Source organism: Anolis sagrei, chromosome X, assembly GCF_037176765.1.
Source record: "Anolis sagrei isolate rAnoSag1 chromosome X, rAnoSag1.mat, whole genome shotgun sequence".
Taxonomy (NCBI): Eukaryota; Metazoa; Chordata; class Lepidosauria; order Squamata; family Dactyloidae; genus Anolis; species Anolis sagrei.
Window position 1 is genome coordinate 28,299,875 of NC_090034.1, and position 24,382 is coordinate 28,324,256.

At 43.3% G+C, this 24,382-nt stretch overlaps 1 protein-coding gene across 6 annotated transcripts in view; it reads left to right on the forward strand.

Moving 5' to 3' along the window:
• Window positions 1-24,382, forward strand: part of LOC132781758 (ankyrin repeat and fibronectin type-III domain-containing protein 1-like) — a 343,353-nt gene that overhangs the window by 222,233 nt on the left and 96,738 nt on the right. Inside the window, exon 1 of one of the 6 annotated variants that reach the window (XM_060786194.2) lies at window positions 20,848-21,189. The exons of 4 other annotated variants lie outside the window; for them this stretch is intronic. The gene's annotated coding sequence lies outside the window, so the exon portion shown is untranslated. Of the gene's footprint in view, window positions 1-20,847; window positions 21,190-24,382 lie in introns of those variants that run through there. One more of the 6 variants, XM_060786195.2, reaches the window with a different exon arrangement.

The window sequence follows — 24,382 nt, forward strand, 5'->3', positions numbered from 1 at the left end:
AATGGATGGCAGGCATTCAACCCATGCAGCTGAACTGCCATAGTGTGGTGGCCATGGCAGCCGCCTAGGCACACTTTGTATTGTTCTCTTTGTGCCACTTTGGAGGGAGAAATGCCAAAGAGCCCCTGAGCGGGACCAGAGGCCAGCAGCCCGCACCTTAATCGTCCTTGCAGCAAGACTTCTTAAAACCTTTCCACTCACAACTCCCTTCTGCCTGAATTTTTTTACATGACCCCAGATTATTTATTTCGCGCATTTCTACCCCGCCCTTCTCAACCCCCGAGGGGGGATTCAGGGCGGCTTACAAAAGGCACAATTCGATGCCAACATAAATATAACAATGGATAAAACATGTAAACAGCAATTGTAACAATTAAGACAGTCAGTCCATACATTAAAATCAATAAAAACAATTTGGATCCATAAGTCTCCTGGGGCGGACCATTCTAATGGGTCCACCACCCCTGTGGAGGTTATGAGGCACAGTAAGTCTAAACCTAATCAGGTGGTGATCGGTCCATGGTAATGGAGCGATGGTCAGCTCCTCCACCCCGTCACCTTCCTCCCATCCCTGAGTGAAGACCAAATCCAGTGTGTGTCCGACACTATGGGTGGGACCAGATACTAATTGGGACAGGCCCATGGTTGCCATGGCAGCCATGAAGTCCTGAGCCGCACCTGAAAGAGAGGTCTCGGCATGGACATTGAAATCTCCCAGGACTAAAAGCCGTTGGGAGCTCAACACCAAATCCGAGACCACTCCTGCTAGCTCAGGTAAGGAGACTGTCGTGCAGCGGGGTGGTCAGTACACTAACAGAATCCCTATCCTGTCCCGGTCACCTATCCTAAAGCCGGCACACTCAAAAGAAGATGACTGTGGGATGGGGCACCTGATCAGGGGGATAAAATCCTTATAGACCACTGCGACTCCACCTCCCCGCCCTCCAGGTCTTGGTTGGTGCTGCACAGAGTATCCTGGCGGACAAAGTTGGGAGAGATTCACAAACATGTACTGATAATAAATAAGCATTTGCAAGGCCAGATTTCCCTTTTTTAATGAAGTAGGTCTGAAGTATTTTCTGCAGTGTCCGCTGTGAACACTGCATACTGATGCTGACAGATTCATGCAATGCCTAAAAGTGCTACTTGGTAGTGTTCAGATAACTTTTTCTGTTGCAAACCTTTCGCAACCCCAACATGGAGCTAATAATAATAATAATAATAATAATAATAATAATAATAGCTGACGCAATATGAGGATTTAAAGATCGAACTGCAAAGACTCTGGCACATGCCAGTAAAGGTGGTCCCAGTGGTGATCGGGCCACTGAAGACCTTGGCCTGCACTTAAACACAATCGGCGCTGACAAAATTACCATCTACCAGCTGCAGAAGGCCACCTTACTGGGATCTGCACGCATTATTCGCCGATACATCACACAGTCCTAGACACTTGGGAAGTGTGATCCAATACGTGTGATCCAATACAACAGCCAGCAGAGTGATCTTGTCTGCTGTGGACTCATCTTGTTGTGTTTCTAATAATAATAATAATAATAATAATAATATAACAACAACAACAACAACTTTATTTTTGTACCCTGCCTCCATCTCCCTAAAGGGATTCAAGGCGGCTTACATGGGGACAAGCCCGAGTTAAACATAGTCAAAATGTAACACAACAGAATTCATAGAAACAATTTCAGCAGCATAAAAACAACATACATGATACAATATACAGTAAACATTTAACCATCGTCAGTGGTCTGAGTAGCACACAGTTCTGAGCTAAAGGGGAACCTCATTTGGTGTTGGAGCCTACATTTGTTGATGTTGCTGTTGCTGTTAGTGTTGTTATTATTTTCATCCTTTCAGAAGCAATGTCATACACATCCCAGTAGAAGTAGGACAATAAGTCAAATCAGACATGTTCCCCCAAAACTGAATCCAGTCCCATGACCTACCACAAAAGTTGTGACATAAAGAAACACTTATAAATACACAAAACAACATCTTGCCATACATAATAAGGAAAGTATGGAGAATGGTTCTGTCCATATGGCCTTGCTAATAAGCTCCTTAGGAAAACAGGGACCATTTTCAGAAGACAAGGAAGACTAAAGGTTTACGTGAAAGGATCGATCTTTACCATGCAAGTTTTGAATTACTCGATGGAATTAAAATGCTGATGTGCACAGAGGTAGAACTCCAAACAAGCCATCTTAATGCCTTCACAGAAGAGTTACAAGCTGGGTAGATGCAGGGAATGCCGTGGATGTAGCGTACCTGGATTTCAGTAAGGCCTTCTACAAGGTCCCCCATGACCTTCTGGCAAGGAAACTAGTCCAATGTGGGCTAGGCAAAAGTACGGTGAGGTGGATCTGTAATTGGTTAAGTGGACGAACACAGAGAGTGCTCACTAATGCTTCCTCTTCATCTTGGAAAGAAGTGACGAGAGGAGTGCCGCAGGGTTCCGTCCTGGGCCCGGTCCTGTTCAACATCTTTATTAATGACTTAGATGAAGGGTTAGAAGGCAGGATCATCAAGTTTGCAGACGACACCAAATTGGGAGGGATAGTCAATACTCCAGAGGACAGGAGCAGGATTCAAAACGATCTTGACAGATTAGAGAGATGGGCCAAAACTAACAAAATGAAGTTCAACAGTGACAAATGCAAGATACTCCACTTTGGCAGGAAAAACGAAATGCAAAGATACAGAATGGGGGATGCCTGGCTCGAGAGCAGTACGTGTGAAAAAGATCTTGGAGTCCTCGTGGACATCAACTTAAACATGAGCCAACAATGTGATGTGGCGGCAAAAAAAGCCAATGGGATTTTGGCCTGCATCAATAGGAGCATAGTGTCTAGATCTAGGGAAGTAATGCTACCCCTCTATTCTGTTTTGATTAGACCACATCTGGAATATTGTGTCCAATTCTGGGCACCACAATTCAAGAGAGATATTGACAAGCTGGAATGTGTCCAGAGGAGAGCGACTAAAATGATAAAAGGTCTGGAGAACAAGCCCTATGAGGAGCGGCTTAAAGAGCTGGGCATGTTTAGCCTGAAGAAGAGAAGGCTGAGAGGGGATATGACAGCCATGTATAAATATGTGAGAGGAAGCCATAGGGAGGAGGGAGCAAGCTTGTTTTCTGCTGCCCTGGAGACTAGGACGCGGAACAATGGCTTCAAACTACAAGAGAGGAGATTCCATCTGAACATGAGGAAGAACTTCCTGACTGTGAGAGCCGTTCAGCATTGGAACTCTCTGCCCCGGAGTGTGGTGGAGGCTCCTTCTTTGGAAGCTGGATGGCCATCTGTCAGGGGTGATTTGAATGCAATATTCCTGCTTCTTGGCAGGGGGTTGGACAGGATGGCCCATGAGGTATCTTCCAACTCTTTGATTCTTTGATTCTATGAAGATAGATGTTTGATGATTATCTGTAATTGACAAATGAAAACACACCATGATGTCCTTTCAAGCCCAAAGGGGCATTTCAACCCTCCAGAATATGTATTGGGACTTGTTTTCTTTCTTGGTGCCAGCTTGCTAGGATCGAGATGCCTGAAATGAATCACACACACAATAAAACACTGAAATCCCTGAGCCGCTCTGCAGGGCAGAATGGCCAGATGGAAATTGGGTAACTGTATGTAAAGCAACCGTAAACAAGTTCCAAGTATATTTTGGACTCTGGAGGAGCTGTGTGGAGACCTCTGGCTGGCTGAGACAAGGGTGCACTTTGGATTTATAGTTCTGCTGAGCAACATGGAATGTTTTGATTCCCAATTTAGAGCCTCCCTCCTAACAGACAGGTCCCAAACCCCATCTCCTGCTGAGTCAGGGGCAGCGCAGAGCAGTGCAGAGAAACCTTTCCATCCTGCACTGCCTCCTGCCACAGGCTTGCCTTACCAAGTCATAGATTAAGGGGCTTTTTTGGTTTGAAATGGATATTTTTCCCAATTTAAATTAATTTCCATCTCTTTTTTAACATAACAAAGTACTGTTAATAATCTCTGCTTTCCACTGCCCAGCTTTTAAGCCATTCCTGGATTATGGACTTCTTGTCTGGACGTTCCCAGAGGTTTAGATTAGGTAATCATATATCTTCAGCTAATCTCACTCTCAACACTGGAATGCCACAGGGCTGTGTGATGGATCCTCTGCTTTATACACATATGACTGCACCCTCATCTACGATAGCAATATCATTACCAAATTCACAGATGATATAGCTGTGGTGGGGCTTCTTATCTCTGAAGGGATGAGTCTGTCTATCAGGATTTTGTTTATCATGTCAGAAGCGACTTGAGAAACTGCAGGTCGCTTCTGGTGTGAGAGAATTGGCCGTCTACAGGGATGTTGCTTGGATGCTTTACCACCCTGTGGGAGGCTTCTCTCATGTCTTTTCATGGGAAGCTGGAGCTGACAGACAGGAGCTCACCCTGCCTCGCAGATTTGAACCACCGAACTTCTGGTCAGCAGTTCAGCTGACTCAAGGGTTTAACCCATTGCGCCACCTTGGTTCCTGCCTATCAGGATGAGGTGGATCGACTGCTCTTGTGGGGCAGGGACAATAATCTGGTTCTTAACATCAATAAGATCAAGGAGCTCATAATGGACTACAGAAATCCAGCCCTTGGTCATAAATGGAGACCAAGTGGAGTGGGTGGCCAGTTTCAAGTCCCTGGGTGTTACTGTGAAGGAGGATCTGACCTGGGGCAGTGTTCATACAACAGCAGAGTTGGTGAAGAGGGCCGAGCAGAGACTGCACTGTCTGAGACTTCTAAGGAACCAACAAATGAATGGAAAACTGCTGATGACTTTTCCCCGCTGTACTCTAGAGTCCTAAACTACTGCATCTGTGCATGGTTTGGTAAACTACAAATTGTTGCAGATAGGATGGTTCTCCAAAGGGTCACCACTTCTGCACAGAGCATCATGGGTTGCAGTCTTTCTCCCCCCTTTGGAAGAACTTTATAAGTCCCGCAGTCTTAAGAAAGCTCAGAGCATTCTTGGGGATCCATCTCACCAGGCATATTCTCCTTTTGAATTATTACCATCTGGCAGACGGTACAGGGTGACAAAGGCAAGGACAAGCAGACTGAGAGGGAGCTTTTATCCTAGAGCTGTGGCTATGGTGAACTTGGCTTTGAATATATGTGGCTTTGGGGCTGTGCCGTAGTGATTAGAATGTGGAAGGATGGGTGTGTTTTGTGGTGTGCTGGGGAAGGCAATTTTGTGTGCAATAGCACAATGGCAATAAAACTATTCTGTTTTGGGGAAATAGGTAAAATTCAGTTTGGTTTGGGCATCACAAAACAAGAGTTTCTTTGAGGACAAACCAATATGTTAGCAGTTTGTTTCTTCTTATTTGTGGATCATGGTCCCCTTTACCTGTCCTGTTGTGAGCATTGGTACTTTCCACCGCCATAGAGCATGTGCATTCAGGTAGAGTCTAGCATTCTGATCCCATGATGCCTTGCAGAAGTGCTGATAAGACCATGGTTGAAAATGCCTTCCCTTGATTCCACTGGACTGGTTATTGGTTGACCAGCTGGATATTCTGTTTCTGGTCAAGGAACTGGAACATGAGATGTCCATCCAAGCTCTGGTTTCTGAGTGAGGTGTATTATCCATATCCATTTTGTTCTGATTTCAGACCTTGCTGATAGATAGGGCTGGCTTTGGTCACTTTGGTGCCCAATGTAATCAGTACACGGTTGACCCTCAGCTCTCTTCCTCCTTAGTGTCTATCTCAAAGCAGTGGCAGACGTCTTTATATTTGAGCCTAGGATCACTAATGGTCTAGGTCAGTGGTTCTCTACCTGTGGGTCCTCAGGTGTTTTGGCCTACAACTCCCAGAAATCCCAGCCAATTTACCAGCTGTTAGGATTTCTGGGAGTTGAAGGCCAAAACATCTGAGGACCCACAGGTTGAGAACCACTGGTCTAGTTGAAGAAACACAGACAGAAGTTCACTCCAGGAAAGTCAGAGGCACTCCTGGTAAGTCTAAAAGCAGGCCAGGCAATGGGGGTTCAGCTTGTGATGAGTGGGAAACACTCCCCTGGAAAATGCAGCTTCACAGCTGGAAGGTCATGTTTTGGTATTGACCAGGGCTGCATTTACAAAATGCTGAATTATTGATCAGTCTACAATTATATATAGAAAACACTAAAAGGGCCAATATATCCAACTGTGCCGTCGTGCCTGGGGGCTATAACTCTTAGTGAAAGAGGCATGGACGTGACATCTTTCCCTCAGGGGATTGCTTCTTGCCCTCCTTTGGGAAAACTGGAACTCCCAAAGACCAAAACACTGTAGATAATTCAAACTAGGTTTAATTGTTCACAAAGAGTTATCCCTTTAAGGCAATAAGCTGGAAGTTTCAAAGGGGTAAAGGAAAATATACATTACAGTCTCTGGTTGTCTTGGGTCCAAGGAGTTTTGCAGCTGAGAAGCTTTTCCAGGTTCCTCTTTCTCAATGGCTGTGAATATCGGAATAATCACAACCCCAATTCCAATGGCCTATATTTTGAAGGCACAAAGCCTTCCTCTGGTGCCAAAGAACTGGTTTGAAGGCGCTTGAGACTTCTCAGCGTCGTCCAGGTTGATCTGAACATGAAGCATAAGTTTCAAGGGTAAGAACCTCAGAATTGGTGCTGAGAGGTAACTTAATCAAGGGCTTCAGAGCCAAGTCTCTCTCTCACGTCCATCTGATAGAAAGTTTGATGGTGGAATGGAAAAGGAAACACTGTCCTGCTCTCTAGGAAGAGGTGGGGTCAAACAATTGAGCAGGAGGAGCAATTCAACTGGTGCAAACAACATTGATTGACAGCTATAAATAACCAATCAATCCAACTATACATTTACAGGGTAAAAAGGCAGAATCAGGCTTGATACAACAGTTCAAATCCTGCAACTTACAGTTCTACATATAGGTGGCGCCACTCGCGCCATCACACCAACCTTGTACCATGCAGGAATACACAGTCAAAGCATTCTGGACAGATGGTCAACCAGCCTCTGTTTAAAAGCCTCCAGTGACGAGACTCTCACACTACAAGGCATCACATTTTATTGTTGGACAGCTCTTGCCATCAGGAAGTTTTTGTCAAGTTTAGGCAGAATCTCTTTTCCGGTGGTTTGAATCGATTGCTCAATGCCTTAGTTCCATCCCATTCAGATCACTGTAATGTGCTTTATGTACCTTGAAATAGTATGCATCTGCTCAAAGGAGTTGCAATCTGATTGTTCACCAGGGCTGGCTACAGGGAGAGCACAACACACTCCAAGATATTTAATTAGATACGGGTATGCAGGTACAAGTATTATGTGAAAGCCAAAAATCTTCAGGTCCCAAGCATTTCAGATAAGAGATACTCAAGCTGTACTGAAAAATGGAGCATCAGAAAGCATTGCCATTCATTACACTCTGTGACACAATTTGTTGTTCCTGGGTTAAAAATGTCATTTCCTAATTGGTTCTACCATAAAAACACGGAAAAGATTTATTAAACTTCAAAAATGTTGTCTTTGCGGGAGGGACATCATCCTGCTATAGTGCATTTTGTTCTAGTTTTTCAAGGAATCTCTCACCATCGAGTCTCAACCAATTCAACATAGTTAGTGTCACAAAACCAAAGTTTCTGGAGGAGAACAATGACTTTCAAAGTAAGTGGCACATAATTAAACAGGAAGTAATACTTTCAAATCAGGAACAAAAAATCTTTCAAATTTTGTTACCTAGTGTTATCAATTTGGTTTTGTTTTAGCAGCGGGTGTAGACATTGTATTGATCAATGCGAACTTTAGAGAGAGGCAAGAAGTTACCTGTTGAGGTAATTGTGCCTTACTGGTTTTTTAGCATCCTTCAGGATGTTTCTTTAAAACCCTCCATTTTTTCTGTGAATTGAAAAGGCTGGACCATTGAGTTTCAGTTTCAGATCAAAGCCGTAACTTCACAAAATATGCCATGTCATCCTGAGTCATGCATGTGTGTCATACATTGTGCATTTGTCATTAGGTTTCTTCTTCACACTCTCTTAGGTGTACAAATGTCTTCTGTTGATTGGTTCTGTTTGTCTGTATGTGGTTCCCCAGAACCACGGTGCATTTTTAGAGTATGAGTTGAACCGCAAGCTTTTGATGAAAAGAGACAAGTTGGGAGGTCATACTTTGTGGTTTGAGTCACATAGAATTGCACCACTGAGCATCTGTGATTCATACAATAATATTACTGGGTTAGCTGCTTATCCTGATCACTTTAGTGCATTGCAAATCAAATTATGTATCCCCTTCTTACTGTTTTTCCCTCTCACTGCTCTGTTATTTTCATTTCTGGCTTCTTTTTTTGACTTCTTGTAGGATACATTCCTTTTCTTTGTCTCCATAATTTGTAGCGTATTTCCACACACACATACAATATTCTGTAGTGCTACTAGCCAATAGTTGAGATGTTTGAAAAACTAATACTGGCTTACCTATAAACACGTCCCACAGGACTAACCAGGCCCATAGGACAGCACTGCATTTTTGTACAGTTATCTTGAAGCAACAAGATACGATTTGCAGAGAATATTTAGAATCTGAATGATCTAGATCAATTTCTGTGTCGTTTCAAGCAGAGGCTGGATGGCCATCCATCAGGGGTCCTTTGATTGTGGTTTTCCTGCATAAGTCAGAAGGGGTTTGGACCTTGAGGTCTCTTCCAACTTTATTATTATTATTATTATTATTATTATTATTATTATTATTATTATTATGGTTGGGTGGCCATCTGTTAGGGGTGCTTTGATTGTGCTTTTGCTGCATGAAGGCAGAGGGGGCTTGGACCGGATGCCCCTTGAGGGTCTCTTTCAACATCAACATCATCATCATCATCATCATCATTATTGGAAGAAGATGCAAACATATGCATTGATATGCATTGATATACATATCTATGATTTCTGTATAGCTGCCCAGTTCTCATTGGTTGTTTGACGTTAGTTTATAACAAACTTAGAAGCAGGTTGCCCTGCTGAAGTGTGCTTTATGCACTTCGGTATTTTAGGCCCTTCACGCATCACTTCAGACTTTAGCAAGACTTTCCAGAACTTGTGAAAACGAGGGTGAGACTTATCATTTCCTCTTCTTCGTGCAGGCTCTTCTCTCTGTGTTTCTTCCAATTTCGATGCCGGGAAGTTTGCCTCTCAATTGGCTGCAGAAACATGCCGAGCCTCCCAGCCTTGGAGCTTTCATGTGGTGGCCAATAGTCAAACAGCATTCATCCAGAAACTATCATTATATCAGCCCTTTGCTTTCCTCCGTTCCCTTTCAACTAGAGATCCCAGGATGCCTGAAGATATGCAGACACCCAAAGACAGTGGTTTCCTATAAAATTTGGGGTTTCATGCTTTGCAGGCAGGAATGTTTTTATTGCATCAACCCCCCCCCCCCCCCCCCTTTTAGCATCTACCTCTATGGCATTTCTTAGCCGTGGAAAAAAAATGAAGGTTGAAACGATGGGCATAAGGAAGCAAAGGGCTAGGACACAGGGTGGATAATGCTACACAAGCCGTGTTTCTCTAGGGAAGGGGACCCCAGCCCTTATGCCGACCTCCCCAAACACCCGCCTCCTGCCATTCCAAATAGGCTTTTGCATTTGGCAGGGCATCGGAAGAGTGGATAGCATTCCTCACTAGAGAAAGGGCCATATTTTATCACGCTTCTCTTTTGGACTGTGTTTTTCAGCAGAGTTCAAGCAATGTTGTACTATCACAATGAGTGGTGAAAACAATGGCACAGTAAGGAAAGAAACCACAAGAGAAGGCGTATGGAACCTTTAAAAAACATTCTTCCATTCAGAATCCTGAAATGTCCTTATGATGTTATGCCTGGGGGCTATAACTCTTAGTGAAAGGGACATAGACGTGACATCTTTCCCCCGGGGGATTGCTTCTTGCCTTCCTTTAAAGAACTGGAACTCCCAAGGACCAAAACACTGTAGATAACTCAAAATAGGTTTTATTGTTCACAAAGAGTTATCCCTTTAAGGCAATAAGCTGGAAGTTTCAAAGGGAGTAAAGGAAATATACATTACAGTCTCTGGTTGTCTTGGGTTCAAGGAGATTTCGCAGCTGAGAAGCTTTTCCTGCTCCCTCTTTTCTCAATGGCTGTGAAGGTTGGAATAAACACAACCCCCAGTCCAATGGCCTATGTTGAAGGCACAAAGAACCGGTTTGAAGGCGCTTGGGTCTCCTCAACGTTGGCCAGGGCGATCTGGACATGAAGCATGAGTCCCAAGGGTAAAAACCTTAGAATTGGTGATGAGAGGTAACTTAATTAAGGGCTTTAGAGCCAAGTCTCTTTCTCACGTCTATCTGATAGAAAGTTTGATGGTAGAATGGAAAAGGAAAAGTTCTACCCTCCTCCAGGAAGAGGTGGAGCCAAGCAATTGAGCTGAGGAAGCAATATAACTGGTGCAAACAACCTTGATTGACAGCTATAAATAACCAATCAATCCAACTATACATTTACAAAAGAAGCAAGTATGGGCATGTTATACAGTTTAAACCCTTGCAAATTAAAGTTCTACATATAGGTGGCGCCACTCACGCGGTCATGGTCCTTGACGAATGCACTGAGGGATAGTGAGGAGGAGCAGGAGGACAACACTTTACACTTTAACAGGGACACTTTTCAGGGATCCTACACACAGTCTTGAACAAAGGCAGCCCTGTCAATCCTCAAAGGAAACAGATCTCGGTAGTAGGTGATTCCTTCCTTAGCAGAACGGAAGCCGTCATTTCCAAACTGGACGGTATAGCTTGAGAAATATGCTGTCTCCCAGGGGCAAAAATACACCATGTCACACAGAGACTCACCAGGCTCCTCAAACCCCATCACCCACTCCCTCTCATGTTGATTCATGTAGGAACTAATGATTCTGCTAGGCATACCTTTCAAAAGATCACAAATGATTTTTGAGCTCTCTGAACAAAGCAAAAACAGTATAATGTACAGGTGGTCTTTTCATCCCTTCTCCCAGTTGTAAGATGCGGCCCTACAAGGGCCAGAAAAATAGTACAGGTCAATAACTGGCTCAGAAAACGCTTTGAGGAATGCTTTGAGGAGGGCGATGAATTTAAGTTGTGTATTCTGTATGTCGTATGTTCCCGCTATGTGTATGCATTTGCAGCCCAAGACTATTCTTCTTCCAGTGTGGCCCAGGGAAGCCAAAAATTGGACATCCCTGCACTAGTTCTTGCTCCCGACTGCTATATTTCAATGGATCACTTATTTCATGAATACCTTCTATCACTGGTCACTCGAGGCACAAACAGAGGAGTCAGAAAACAGGAAACTTGCACACGAAACTGATATGTGGGTTCGCATCTATAAAGAAAAGCAGTAATAGCCAATATGATAACTCCATTTCCAAGGCTCCATGATTCAAGTACATGCCTATCAATTTGCAGCAAATTAAAGACAGGGGAATGCATGGAGCAGTAGTCCCAGCTTTCTAACATGTAGCTTATATAACGCATTTTCAATGCAGTGCATTGTGGTATGGGATGGGGTGTTCTTCTTAGTCTCAGCCCTCTTTGCTCCTCACTTGTGCTTGCTTTAAAAGATCCTACACATTATTCCTCCCATCTCCATTTCCCCTTGTCCTATTCCAAGTTTCATAATTTGCTCTTTCCAAGAGGTCAACGTCCCAGCCTTCTTTCTCTTCACGCCTGTTTCTCCTCTCCTTTCCTTTGTCCCTCTGTAATAAGGGAAGAGCGCTTTCCTGGCACCTGCCTGGCATTCCAGATAGGGACTGATGCGATCAGGCCGTGTGGTCCGCGGGAAAGTCTGGAGCCCCATCCAGAAAGGAAAACCATTGAGGCTCTGTGGCTGAGTCAACGTAACCACATCATGGCTCGCCTGAACTTGGAAAACTCGTGCTGAGTGGCAGCCCAGAAAAACACAGTTTTTCCATTCCTGACAGGCTCTTTGGATATTTGGCCTCTGAAAACAAAAACAGGCTCCGGCGCGAGAGCTGAGTTCAGACTAAACAATAGCAAACCTCTCCTCAAAGATTCAAAGTATTCTGTGGCATGAGTTCTGCTGCAGGTTAGAATCCAGAATCGTTCAGCATGACGACTCTGTGGCTTCTTCAGTGAAACTGATGGTGGCAAAGGTCTAGAAAGGTAATGGCCCTGCAGGCCAGATCCAAAGGCTGTGCAGGATTTGAACTGGAAGGGACTGTATGTCAGCTAATTTTTTACTATTACTATTACTATTATTATTATTATTATTATTATTATTATTATTATTATATATTTGATTATAGCCAGCTTTTTCAAGGAGACTTAAAGTGGCTAATTAGTTTGACAATTTGCAATGCGCTTTTGTGGCACCTAAGAGAGAACACAGTTAGTAGCATGAGCTTTTGGGTGCATCTACACTGTAGAATGAATGAAGTTTGACACCAACTTTAACTGCCATGGTTTAGTGCTATGGAATCCTGGAAACTAGTTTAGCAGTTAGCCTTCTCTGCCAAAGAGCGCTGGTGCCTCACCAGACTACAAATCCCAGGACTCCACAGCCTTGAGCCATGGTAGTCAAAGTGGTGTTGTACTGCATTCATTCTACAGTGTAGATGCACCACTTCCTCAGATGCATGGAGTGAGGCGCCTCGAAATAGACTTTTTGTAGCAGACTGTGCGTGAATTGTCACACAAAACTTGTAGTTATGTTGACGAGTTGATAAGTGTGTCTGTGAATACCTACAGCCAGTGTCTGCCCCCTGTATCTGAGGAAGTAGACTGGGGGACTGTCTATACGGGAAACTGAGGAGTCAAATGCATGGATTCCTCTTTCTACACAGTTACAACCTTCACGTGTTTAAGTGAAAAAGGAGGAGGGGGGGAAGAGAGGGGAAGAGACAAATAATTGAGTTGGAAAAGACCTTATGGGCCATCTAGTCTAACCCCGTGCCATGCAGGAAAAACACCATCAAAGTGCTTTTGAAAATCAAAGGAGAGGAGGAGGGGGGAGGGAGGGAGGGAGGGAGGTGGCTATGGTGTCCCTCCAAAATAGATAAAAGTTCACCACCCTTTTGTAAATATTATAATAGATGATGTGGTTCTTCATGAAATGTACTTTGTAATTGATTTCCTGGTGAATGGGCGGTAGCTTATCGGAGGCAATATTGTATGTTTGTGGTATCCCCTTCACTCTGCCTTTAGCTGGGGTTCAGGGTGAGATGTGATGCTCCAGATGCCGCTAGAGTTTGAGGAGAGGGAGAAGCAAGCTCCAGGAACATGTTGGTCAATGCCAAAAGTCTGAACGTTGATTACTCCTTCTCTGAAGCTCAGTGTCTTCGTCCGGCCCAGTCGTTCCTGGCTCACATTCGCATGGACTCCCGCACATACAATGCAAGCCATGAACATTGCACATTCCAGGGAGATGGGGACGGGAGCTAAATCATCGGGGCTCTTTGAAACTGTCAGTTGTTCCGCTGGTTCCCTATTCCCTGCTATAGCAACAAATAAGCTCACTGTCCCTCGCATTGCTTCCTCCTTTATTTGAGAGGTGCATACTACCAGCAGAATAGATCTTCTTTCCCACAAAACAGACATGTGAAATGTGAAAACATTACCACATTACCATATCAGTAGCCTGATGTAAATATAATGGCCTAAATCCAATAGCTAGTTCAAACCAGAATAAACCGTTAAATCATTTGGATTAATATATGCATTTAATTCCCATCTAGCCATTGATTAAATGGGTCTAGAAATTGAGTTTGACTCACTGTTGGGTTCAGAAATAAGAATACAAAAGATTTCTATCAAGTAACATATGGAAATGTGGGCCACATCTCTTTAGTTGTAACTACAATGGAGGTATCATAGCATCACTTAGTTCCAATTTACAAATTCAGCAGCGAGGTAGATTCTATTGCACCTGTTATATATAAATAGACCCATGGTTCCTGATCAGTATCCAAAGCGCTGAGATCAAAATAAATTCCCACACACTTTTAGTGTAATTGCTCAGGAGTCTTTTCTAAGGGGAAAAGCAAAATATAGATAGTTCTTAGACAGGAATAAATGGTGGAGAAATATAATTTCAAAACTCCTGGAAAGGAAAAGGGTTTTTAAGCACGAGGGTAGCATATGGAGTTGTTTACTATCGGATATTATGGAGACTATGTAGAAGTCTGATGAATATGCTTTCACAAGCATGCAAGAGCTTGTTTGGATGGGAAAGGAAGCTATCACCATAACACAAGGAGTCTCAGTATTGCAATTGATAAGAATGTTTTGGTAACGATCAGGTGTATGTGTTGTTTTTCTGTGAGGCAGCCTTCAGACTAATGAATACAGTATATTGTGTTTCAAATCAGAGATCACAAGCAAAACTGTGTGTACTGATCAATGTGATATCACACTCTACATTCACTGATGTAATAGTGCTTCACATTGGCAATAAGTGTTTTCTTTCTCCCATTTTGTGCTTGTACATAAAATTCCAGACTTTTTGTAACTTGCACCATCTTCCTGTATTACTATCTCCATGGGCAGTGCTACTTCTTTAACAGTGTGTGGCATCTCTGCTGTATTCCATCAGTACCAAGATGCATTAAATCCTATACATCACATTAGAAGGTATGAGGGGCACCTTGAGGGATGCTGAGATTCCTTTCCCTAGAATTGTAGGCTCAAACGGGGCTCTATTGTGAGCTATCAAGTCCCACTTCCTGCTCGATGCAGGATGTAGATGATCAGGTCCCTTCTCCATTTTCTCTTTTCCAAGATGAACATCCCTTAAATGTTTTGTTCTCCATACTTTTTATCACCCTTTGTGTCGCCCTTCTGTCAAACTGTTCCAACTTGTCCAGGTCCTTCTTAAAACGAGCACAGAACTCTGCATGAGGCAGGACTACTAAATAAACGGGCTGTTCTTTCCCTAAAATTAATATGTTTCTCTCATTCAGGACTTCATCGCACAGAATAAGTAAAGTGTTTGGTTTCACAACGCCCTGTTTGAAAATTGAATGGATGATTTCCCTACCACCATCACAATTTGTCCTTTTCTCCGCTTTCTTTAGGATTTATCTGTTTTTCTCTGCTTTTTAAAGGATTTATTCATTTGATTTGCCACCACACAGTAGAGATTTGTTTCTTCCCATTGACCTTCTAGGTTTACTTATCTTTTTAAAAAAAACATCACCCTAGATCGCAGGAAATGGTTTTAAATTAACCCTGATCTTTCCCAAAGCCTCTGCATTGTCTATTGTAGAAGCGGTTTAAAATTAGGGGAATGGGCATTTCGGCTCCTTCCACACACCGCATCGTTATTTCATTAACAGGGATTAACATCACACAGAGAAATTGGCTGTTTTGCCTGTTTCTACGTGGGGAATTTAAAAATAAGTCAATTACCAACCAGCCTAGGAATAGTTGGGAAAACCAACACTTTAGAAATGGCAAAATGCCTTAGCCCCATGGTTGAGGCTTGTGTAGTGTGAAGGCACTGTGGGTTGCCATTTCTTAAATGTGTAGAAACGCTGCTTTTACCGTGTGGGGTGGAGTTCTTAGATAGCATTTGCTTTTTATCACTTCAGCTTCACACTGCTGTTTAATGCTCAACTTACAATCCAGAATAATACCAAGGTCCTTTCCCCATGTAGGACTGCTGAGCTAAATATCCCCATCCTATATCTGTGCATTTGGTTTTTCTGCCCTAACTGTAAAATTTTGCATTTGTCCTTACTCATTCGATGAATTTCAGTCCTGTCCAGACAGTACCTTTATTGCGGTATCTACCACAATAAAGGAGGGGCTGTCCAGACAATGTTCTAGACAGTCCCAAATTAATTTGCTACAAACCAGGGAAAACCCTGGTTTGTAGAGAATTAATTCGATAGTGGGTAAATTCCGTGCCTTCTTGAAAGGTGCAGGATAAACCCACTATTTCCAGTTCTGGACTATCTGCTAAATTAGCCCGGAAAACTATGGGAATCCCAACCCCCTCATCCAAAGCTCCCCTAAACTGAGTGAAAAAAGAAAAGAACTCACCCAGCCTCCCAGGGATGGCTACCGGAGTTCTCCTGGCATGTACAAATGATGCCCCCCCCCCCTTTCTCCTGGCACGTCATTTGTACACGCCATGAGAACTCTGGCAGTCGTCCCTGGTAGGCTAGGTGAGTTCTTTTCTTCTTCTTTTTTACTCAGTTTAGGGGAGCTTCTGGAGAGGGGGGTTAGTCTCCAGATGTTATATCGGAAAGTCCCAGTACAACATCTGGACACCCACCCAGAAATCACGTGCTTTCTGGTGTGGTTGTAGACCACCTCCCAGAAACATCCGCGTTTTTTAAACACGGATACTTCTGGGATAAAAGGCTGTTTGGATTGGGACATTAAAAGGACGTTATCTAGGCCCTTTTGTATTGTGTTCCAATTGTCCTCTCCAAGTTTTGTACCATATTCTGCATCCTTTAATCTAAATCACTGATAACAAATAGTGAGGACAGAACTCTGTGTCCCTCCATTTGGGACATCCTTTCAATCCAAAGCACAAACATGGATGGCAACTTTGGGTTGGTTTTCTGACTAATGATATGCATCTGATGGAGTTTCCCACTTCCATATCTTATTGAGTGCTATGTTGAAATCCAGGTGAATGGCATGCATCATTTACTTTTTATTGACTTGCCCTTTTGCTTGTTTTTAAATCCTTGCATGTTAATGTTTATATGTGATTTATTTAACTGTATTGTTGTTATTTTTTGTTTATTGCTTTCTTGTTTATTGATGTGTTGTTGGGCTTGGCCTCATGTAAGCCGCTCTGAGTCCCTTGGGGAGATGGAGGCGGGGTATAAAGTTTTTTTTATTATTATTATTATTTATAATGTTTTTCAACTCTTTAAGCCACATCCTTTTGGATTAGCATCACAATGTCTTAAAACATTGCAAAGTTTCACAAGTGAATCTGGAGTCCCAAAGGTATCACTGGAACAACCCCAATGGGAGCTTATTTCTATGTTCTGTACACCGCCACGAGTCGCCCTCGGGCTGAGAGTGGCGGTTAACAAGTGCAAATAATAATAATAATAATAATAATAATAATAATATTTTAATGGCGAGAAAAAACAGACCTAATTATATTAATAAATGGAGAATTTTAGTGCAGGCAATGCATCTTAATGGCTAGATCTCTTAGCCAAGCCAGGACAAACAGGTCGGAGGGGAAATGGGCAGAAAACTTGGTGCTTAGGTACCTTCTAGCAGCAGAAACTCATGAAATGCACTGTTGTTATAGTTGATGGGATCTTCTTGCTGGTGCCTCGGCATCTGGTGCCCAAGGTTTCACTGTGGTGTTTAGTAATGCTTCCTGATTAAAAAGCTGTGAAAACTTGTAGAAATTGCCTGGTGTGTTTTTAATCTATTTCTTCTCATCAGCAAGGAGAACATGAGGCCAGAAAGCAGCCCTGTGGGATTGGCTGAGCCCAATGGCATCTTGAAGTGCAACAGCGTTCTTCTCTTTCTCTGAAATATGCAAACTTTTGCACATTCCAGAGTGGTCCAGACAGTAGTAAACACAATTCAAGTGACCTTTCAGAGAATTTTTTTTAAATTGCAAAATGGGAACACCCGTAATTATTTAAAGCACGGCAATTGGGTTGCTTTCTCTTGCCTAGATGTACAACTTACTGATTTGCTGCAGGATGCTGTCGTGGGCAATGGTGAACAAATTAGTATTTGAAGAATCTGAAATATGGGAGGCTGACCCGCACGATGACAGGCAGAATGTGAGGTTGGGAAATTTTAGATGCAATTGAGAAGTTTGAAAGGGAAAGATTCATTCTGAAAGGCAGTAAGATTTATTTCTGGGGGGAAATCCCCATTTAATCTGACAGGCAAATAATCCTGGATCAAGATAGCAGAGTGAGGAAACTACAAACTGCAGCATCAACTGTTTTTGCTCTTCTTTTTGCACTCGCAGGACCATAAAGCAAGCAGGCAGGCAGGGCTTACTAGAGCTGAAAGGGAAGGCAAAGAATATACGTCCCACTTGGAATCCTGTGGCCATCTCCTGCAGAATGCTGGGCTTTGTAGTTTAGGGAGAGGCCTTTAGAGTGCTCAGCCTCAATAAACTACAAGCCCCAGAATTCTGCAGGAGGAGGCAGCTATGGGATTTCAGGTGGGATGCATACTCATTGCCTCCTCTTTCAGCTCTATGGTGATGACCAGTCTTGAACTCACGATTATGGTGATAAACAATGACTCTCATTGTCAGGAATCATCTTCTTGTTCCTCCAAGGGCCTGGCTCTTCATGGCATGCATGGCCTTCTCCCTGAGCTAGATGTTTCATGACTGATGCTGAAGAAGTTGGGGTTTCATCTTTTTTCCTGAAAAAAAGGAAATACTGTGGAATGCCAGTGGTGACAAGTCCTTTTCGCTAACTTCCAGGTACTGGCCTTACTGCTGGCCAACTGGTGCTGTTTTTACTGCTACTACAGTGACACCTTGACTTAAGAGTTTAATTTGTTCCATGACTGAGCTCTTAACTCAAATCATTCTTATCTAAAAGCGATTTTCCGCATTGAGGTGGTATTACTCAATTCCCTCCCGACAACCCCCCATATTTTTACATGTTTTAAAATAAGAAAATGTATTTTTAAAAACCTGTACATTCACACGGAACAACAGAAAGATCACCTTACTTCTTCCTCCTGTCCTCCTTCCAGCTTGCCTCTCTCCCTCCCTCTCTTGCTCTCTCTCTCTTTCTCTCTCTTTCTCTCTTCATGAAGCAAAACAGACCAGGAATAAAACCACACAAAACCAACTAATCCAAAGACCCTCAAAGCAGACAAGAGCAAAGCGGACAGGCAGCAATCTCTCAACGTGGACAAGAGTATGAGGCATGAGGCCCAGAGGCTGCCTTCTCAAAGCCCTATATTCTCGCACTAGTGCTCTCTCTGCCACAAGCATGCCCTCTGGTGCTAGCTCGTAAATTGAAACACTGCTCATATGTCAAAATGAAACCCAGGCCAAGTGACCGCGCGTAACTTGAAAAGCTCGAAAGTAGGGATGCTCGTAATTCAAGGTTTCACTGTTTATAACAATTTCAAAATGTCATATACAAAAATGTATTCATGCAATTACATCATTGGCTTGGGTGCTAAATATTGTATATTTTACATTTAAAATAGATTTTGTTATTGGAGTGCATCCATACTTCAGCAAGTCAGGGCACTTTGTTTGACTTTTAATTGGCCTAATTGACTTTTGGGGTTGCCTGAACATGGAGCTGATTTTAAGTTGTGAATTGTTTGGGAAAGAAATGTCCTTATAATTTGATGACTTTACCTTATGTAGTTAGAGATTTTACTTTGAATGTACAAGGTCACAGTTCTAGTCCTGAACATATCTGGTTCAAGGGTCAACATTTGCAGGCGTGCAGAACACCGTCATTCTTGGAGACCATCAAGACCGGGCAACATCAATGGGTTGAATTAAGGTAGAGATACAAAACAGCTGTGTAGATTCAAATGTAAAATTGAGTTGTCCTTATGGGCAAAACGTCTTCAACGACGACGTTCACGCACAGCTGCAAGAACCAGTTCCCCCAAGAATGGTCAACCACAGCAGTTCTCCAGCTCATTAGGATATATTAGGATTCAGTGTTTGTCATGCAAAACAGAACATATTCACAATTGCTAATTATAATGCATCTTGATAATGGCATCTATAATTAGCTCTGTGTATAAAAACAGTTTAATTGCTGGACATCTTTTTATCTGGTTTCAATACTTTAAGTCGAACCAACAATACAGGCCTGCAGTTGTTCATCATGTTCTGTGACACTGATCCAATCTTTTCTAATGCCTTCACCCTCATCGTTTCCCCCAGCACATCTGCTTGCAGTGTTGGTCTTGCATGTTCATTCAGCATAAAGCAAATTCCTATTATCCGGACGGCCTTTGGACTGGCTGGGAGCACCTTGGTTTTTATCAGAATGTAGCTTCAGTTTGTTCACTCATCTAATCCATTCCTGATGCTGAATGCTGGTTAATAACCAAAACAACTTGCTTGTTTTATTGCTTCACACAACCCAAGGTCATTTTTGGGTAGGTTGATTTTCTACCATCTTTTTCCCACTGTAAAAACCCAATATGCCATGACTTTTGAATGAGCTTTGACTCTTGCATGTGTTGTGTGTTTTTGGATTGTTTCTGACAGAAGGGATCTTCTTGGCAAGATTGGCTCAGAGGGGGTTTGCAATTGCCTTCCTCTATGGCTGAGTGTAATGTGAGTTGCTAAAGTCATCTAGAGGAGTTCTGCGCCTGACAAGGGATTTGAGCTCTGTTCTCACAGAGTCTTAATCTAGAACTCAGACCACTTCACCCTTCTGGGTTTCCCAATGTACATATCTATCCAAGCAAACTGTGGCAACCTTGGTACTCTGGAAGCAAGGTGTTTCCAAGCCTCGAGGTGTTTCCAAGCCTCAATGTCTCTAAAGTAGGCCAGGGTGGATTATAGCAGTATTATGCAATAACTGGTCCAAATAACACAAGCCCCGGATCATCAGTAAACTGGATTATAACTTTGCTCGCATTGCTTGGAAAAGGTGAGAGGCCCTGTATCCTATACACCTGTAAGCAAACAGGGAAGTATGGTTTCCCTTTGGCTCTACAGTCTGCTTGCCGTTCTTCTCTTCTTCCTCCTCCTCCTTTCTGAGCCCCATACAATGACTTGTTATATAAAACACCAGCGAGAGAGTGAGAGACACACAGAGGAGGGAGAGATTCTTTAGTGTTGGAATCTGAGTCACATGGATCTGTTCCCCCCCCCCCCATTCTTGTTTCTATAGAAACAAGATTGGGGGGAAAGACAAGCAAGGAGAGAGATTGAGAGAGAGAAAATGTTAAGGTGATCGGTGACAAAATATGGGTAGAAGCGAAGAGGGAGGTCTAGTGTAGAAGTGGGGTTGCGATGTCGCCAGGATAGGATGTTGGGAGAAACTCGGCACCCCAGAACAGCCGGAGCGACCCCCCAGTCTGAGCAACGGAATTTTAGATGTGCGCCTGCATCCCTTTGGGAGAGATGATGTCCTGAATGAAACATTTTTGTTTTCTGAAGTAAAACTGTCTTTTCTGAGAAGGGGAGAACAAGAAGCAAACAACCCAGGTGTGTTCGCAGGTGAGTGAGAAGCCGGAGGTGCCAATGGCAGGAGGGCTCCTGCATCATCCTCTCCAGCTGTGTGCTGGCCCTTTCCCACCAAGAAAGCTCTGGATGTTCCTGGATAGAGGCTGAAGTTGCAGGTTTGCTGGCAGCCGCTCATGCTACTTAGGCAAGTGTGTCCATGAAGCCAATATTGCTTATCCAGGGATGTAACTTTATTACAGAGGATAGGCTTGTTTACAAAGGAGCATAAAGGAGTAGCAAGGAGGCTGGTGGCCATCAGGGGAGCTTTGATTATGCTTTTCCTGCCTGGCAGAATAGGGTTGGACTGGATGGCCCTTGGGGGTCTCTTCCAACTCTATGGAGTTGTTTCTGAGTTAAAGAATATTCTGTGCCAATGGTGATGAATTTCAGCTTTCCTTTCCCTTGAGGCAAAAGATTAGGGCTTTTTTCTTTTCTTTTCCAAGGAAAGGCTGCTTGGCATTTCTGTGCAAAATGTTCGCTCCTCTCTCAGTGAGGCAGAGAGCAAGGTTCCATATGGGTTGATAATGAGAGAGCCAGGAACACTTTGCCTTTGAACATCCATCCATCCATCCCCGTTGTCCTGGTTGCTAAGGGCTCTTTGGCTGCAGCCGAATGCATTGGCTGGAAGCGGCTGCCTCTTCTTCAAGGGATTCAGGGGAGGGGAGGGGGTCTTTGGTAGGGCGCACTTGATTTGCTTGTTGCTTCTTAGAACTCTTCTATAAATCGCACCTGAAATCCTTAGCATGCATAGCCTGCTCTGCCTGCAGCCCAATAGTCATTCACATTCTCCAGTAGTCATTCACATTATCTGCTGAGCCACAGATTTGTCCCAAATCCAAATATCTTATGGTAGCTTTGGCTACCATTTCATTTGTTGCTATCAAATTCAACTCACATATATTAATGGAGTGCGAATTTCATAGCATGTTTGCTTCTTTTTTTTGTGTCAGAAGTGACTTGAGAAACTGCAAGTTGCTTCTGGTGTGAGATAATTGGCTGTCTGCAAGGACGTTGCCCAGGGGACACCCAGATGTTTTGATGTTTTATCATCCTTGTGGGAGGCTTCTCTCATGTCCCTGCGTGAGGAGCTGAAGCTGATAGAGGGAGCTCATCCTCACTCTCCCCGGATTTGAACCTGCAACCTGTCGGTCTTCAGTCCTGCCGGCACAAAGGTTTAACCCATTATGCCACTCGGAGCTTGAGAATGTTTGCTGTATCTACTGTTCTTGGTATATAGCTTTTCCTTAGGTATTTTGCTAGTGATGGCACCCGGTCTGTTCACTCAGAATTTCTTTTGGTAAACTCATGTGACTTTATGGTGGCATTTGTATCTGTTTTCTTTTGTTTTAGTAGGAAAGGGGACCCTTTATCATGAAAGGTGTGTGTATGATGGCTTCAACTAATTTATGTAACTTAAAAGACGGCGAGTGTAGTATGTGGAGAAGTTAACCAGAACATATTGTGCATATACAAATACTTGGCCTGAGATCTGGCAGGGCCCTTGCAGGTGAATCTCAGTAGTAGTAATAGTTGTTGTTATTTAGATCATGATGACCTTATTTTCTGAGTGTTCATGATTGCATGTATCTATTGGTAATACCACAGTTAACTTAAACTGGTTGAAACGGCACAGTGGTCTGATAAGCTCGCTTCAAAGTCAGTGTGGTCTAATGGTTTGAATGCCGGACTTTGGGGACCAGAGTTCAGATCCCCATGCGGCCATGAAAACTGACTGGGTAACCAAGGGCAAGTCACACTCTCTCAGTCACAAACAAAACAAAAAACAAAAACACAACCAGTCCTGCAAACAAATATTTCCAAGAAAGCTTGAAGCCGCACTGTACTAACAAACTCTATTCATCCCAATTTCATAAAAAGTTTTGTAACTTCAGATTTGGGAGAGAGCCACCTCCTTGTTTTGTGAAGTGAGCATGTAACTCCATGCCTGTAGCCTTATACTAGCCCTTGCTCTGATAGGTGGAATCTTATTGGCTCTTACATAGGCTTAAGTCAAATTGGCATGTATGACATAGTATGCTGGGATTTCACTTTACATGGTCAAGGAGCAGTGTCGAGATTGAGAGAAATAATAGGCCTTTCTACACTGCCATATAATCCAGATTAACGAAGCAGACAATTCACATTATCTGCTTTGAACTGGACTATATGAGTCTACACTGCCAGGACTCAATGGAGCCATGGATTCAAACTGCAGGAAAAGAATTCCACCTAAACATTAGGAAGAGCTTCCTGAGGGTAAGAGCTGTTCATCAGTGGGAGATGTTGCCTTGGAGCACAGTAGCGTATTCTTCTCTGGGGGGCTTTAAGCAGAGGCTGGATGGTCATCTGTCGGGAGTGCTTTGATGGTGTTTTTCTGCATGGCAGAAAGAAGGGGGTTGGACTAGATGGCCCTTGAGGGGTCTCTCCATGATTCCTTGTGGCTCGTGCTGTGCTGAGACTACCATCACACAAATGTGGTTCCAATATTTTGTTATTTGTGTGACGTTGATACTGCATATTACAACTGAACCCAAACACTTTTAGAACTAGCCACATCTCTTTCTTTCTCCTTCCCTCTACATAGTCTTGGCACAAATTGAGGTGGGAGTGGCTGTTTAGCTTCTTTTTTTTTTCCCCTTGGGAAAACGCCAGCATCCATTCTAACCATACTGAAATACTAACAATCTTACTTCTTACTTGCTTTTAGAATTTCTGGTTCCGGGGCATATGAGAGTGGGCCAAGGGAGATCAAAAGGGATCATCACTATAGACAGCCATTATATTTGGAGGAGTCAACAGCTACTATTTAGTTGTGCCTCCCATCTATCACTAGAGCCTCTTTTGACTTTATCTTCTCCAAGTAAGTGTAAAAGGTTGCAAACCATGTTCAGTTATGATACATAGAAGCATAGAATCCTAGAGTTGGAAGAGATGTCATGGGCCATCCAGTCCAACCCCATTCTGCCAAGAAGCAGGAAAATTCACCCCTGACAGATGGCCATCCAGCCTCTGTTAGAAAACCTCCAAAGAAGGAGCCTCCACCACACTCGGAGAGGTCCATTTCTGAACAGCTCTCCTTACAGTTAGGAAATTCTTCCTAATGTTCAGGTGGAATCTCTTTTCTTTCCTATAGTTTGAAGCCATTGCTTCTATCCTAGTCTCCAGGGCAGCAGAAAACGAGCCTCCT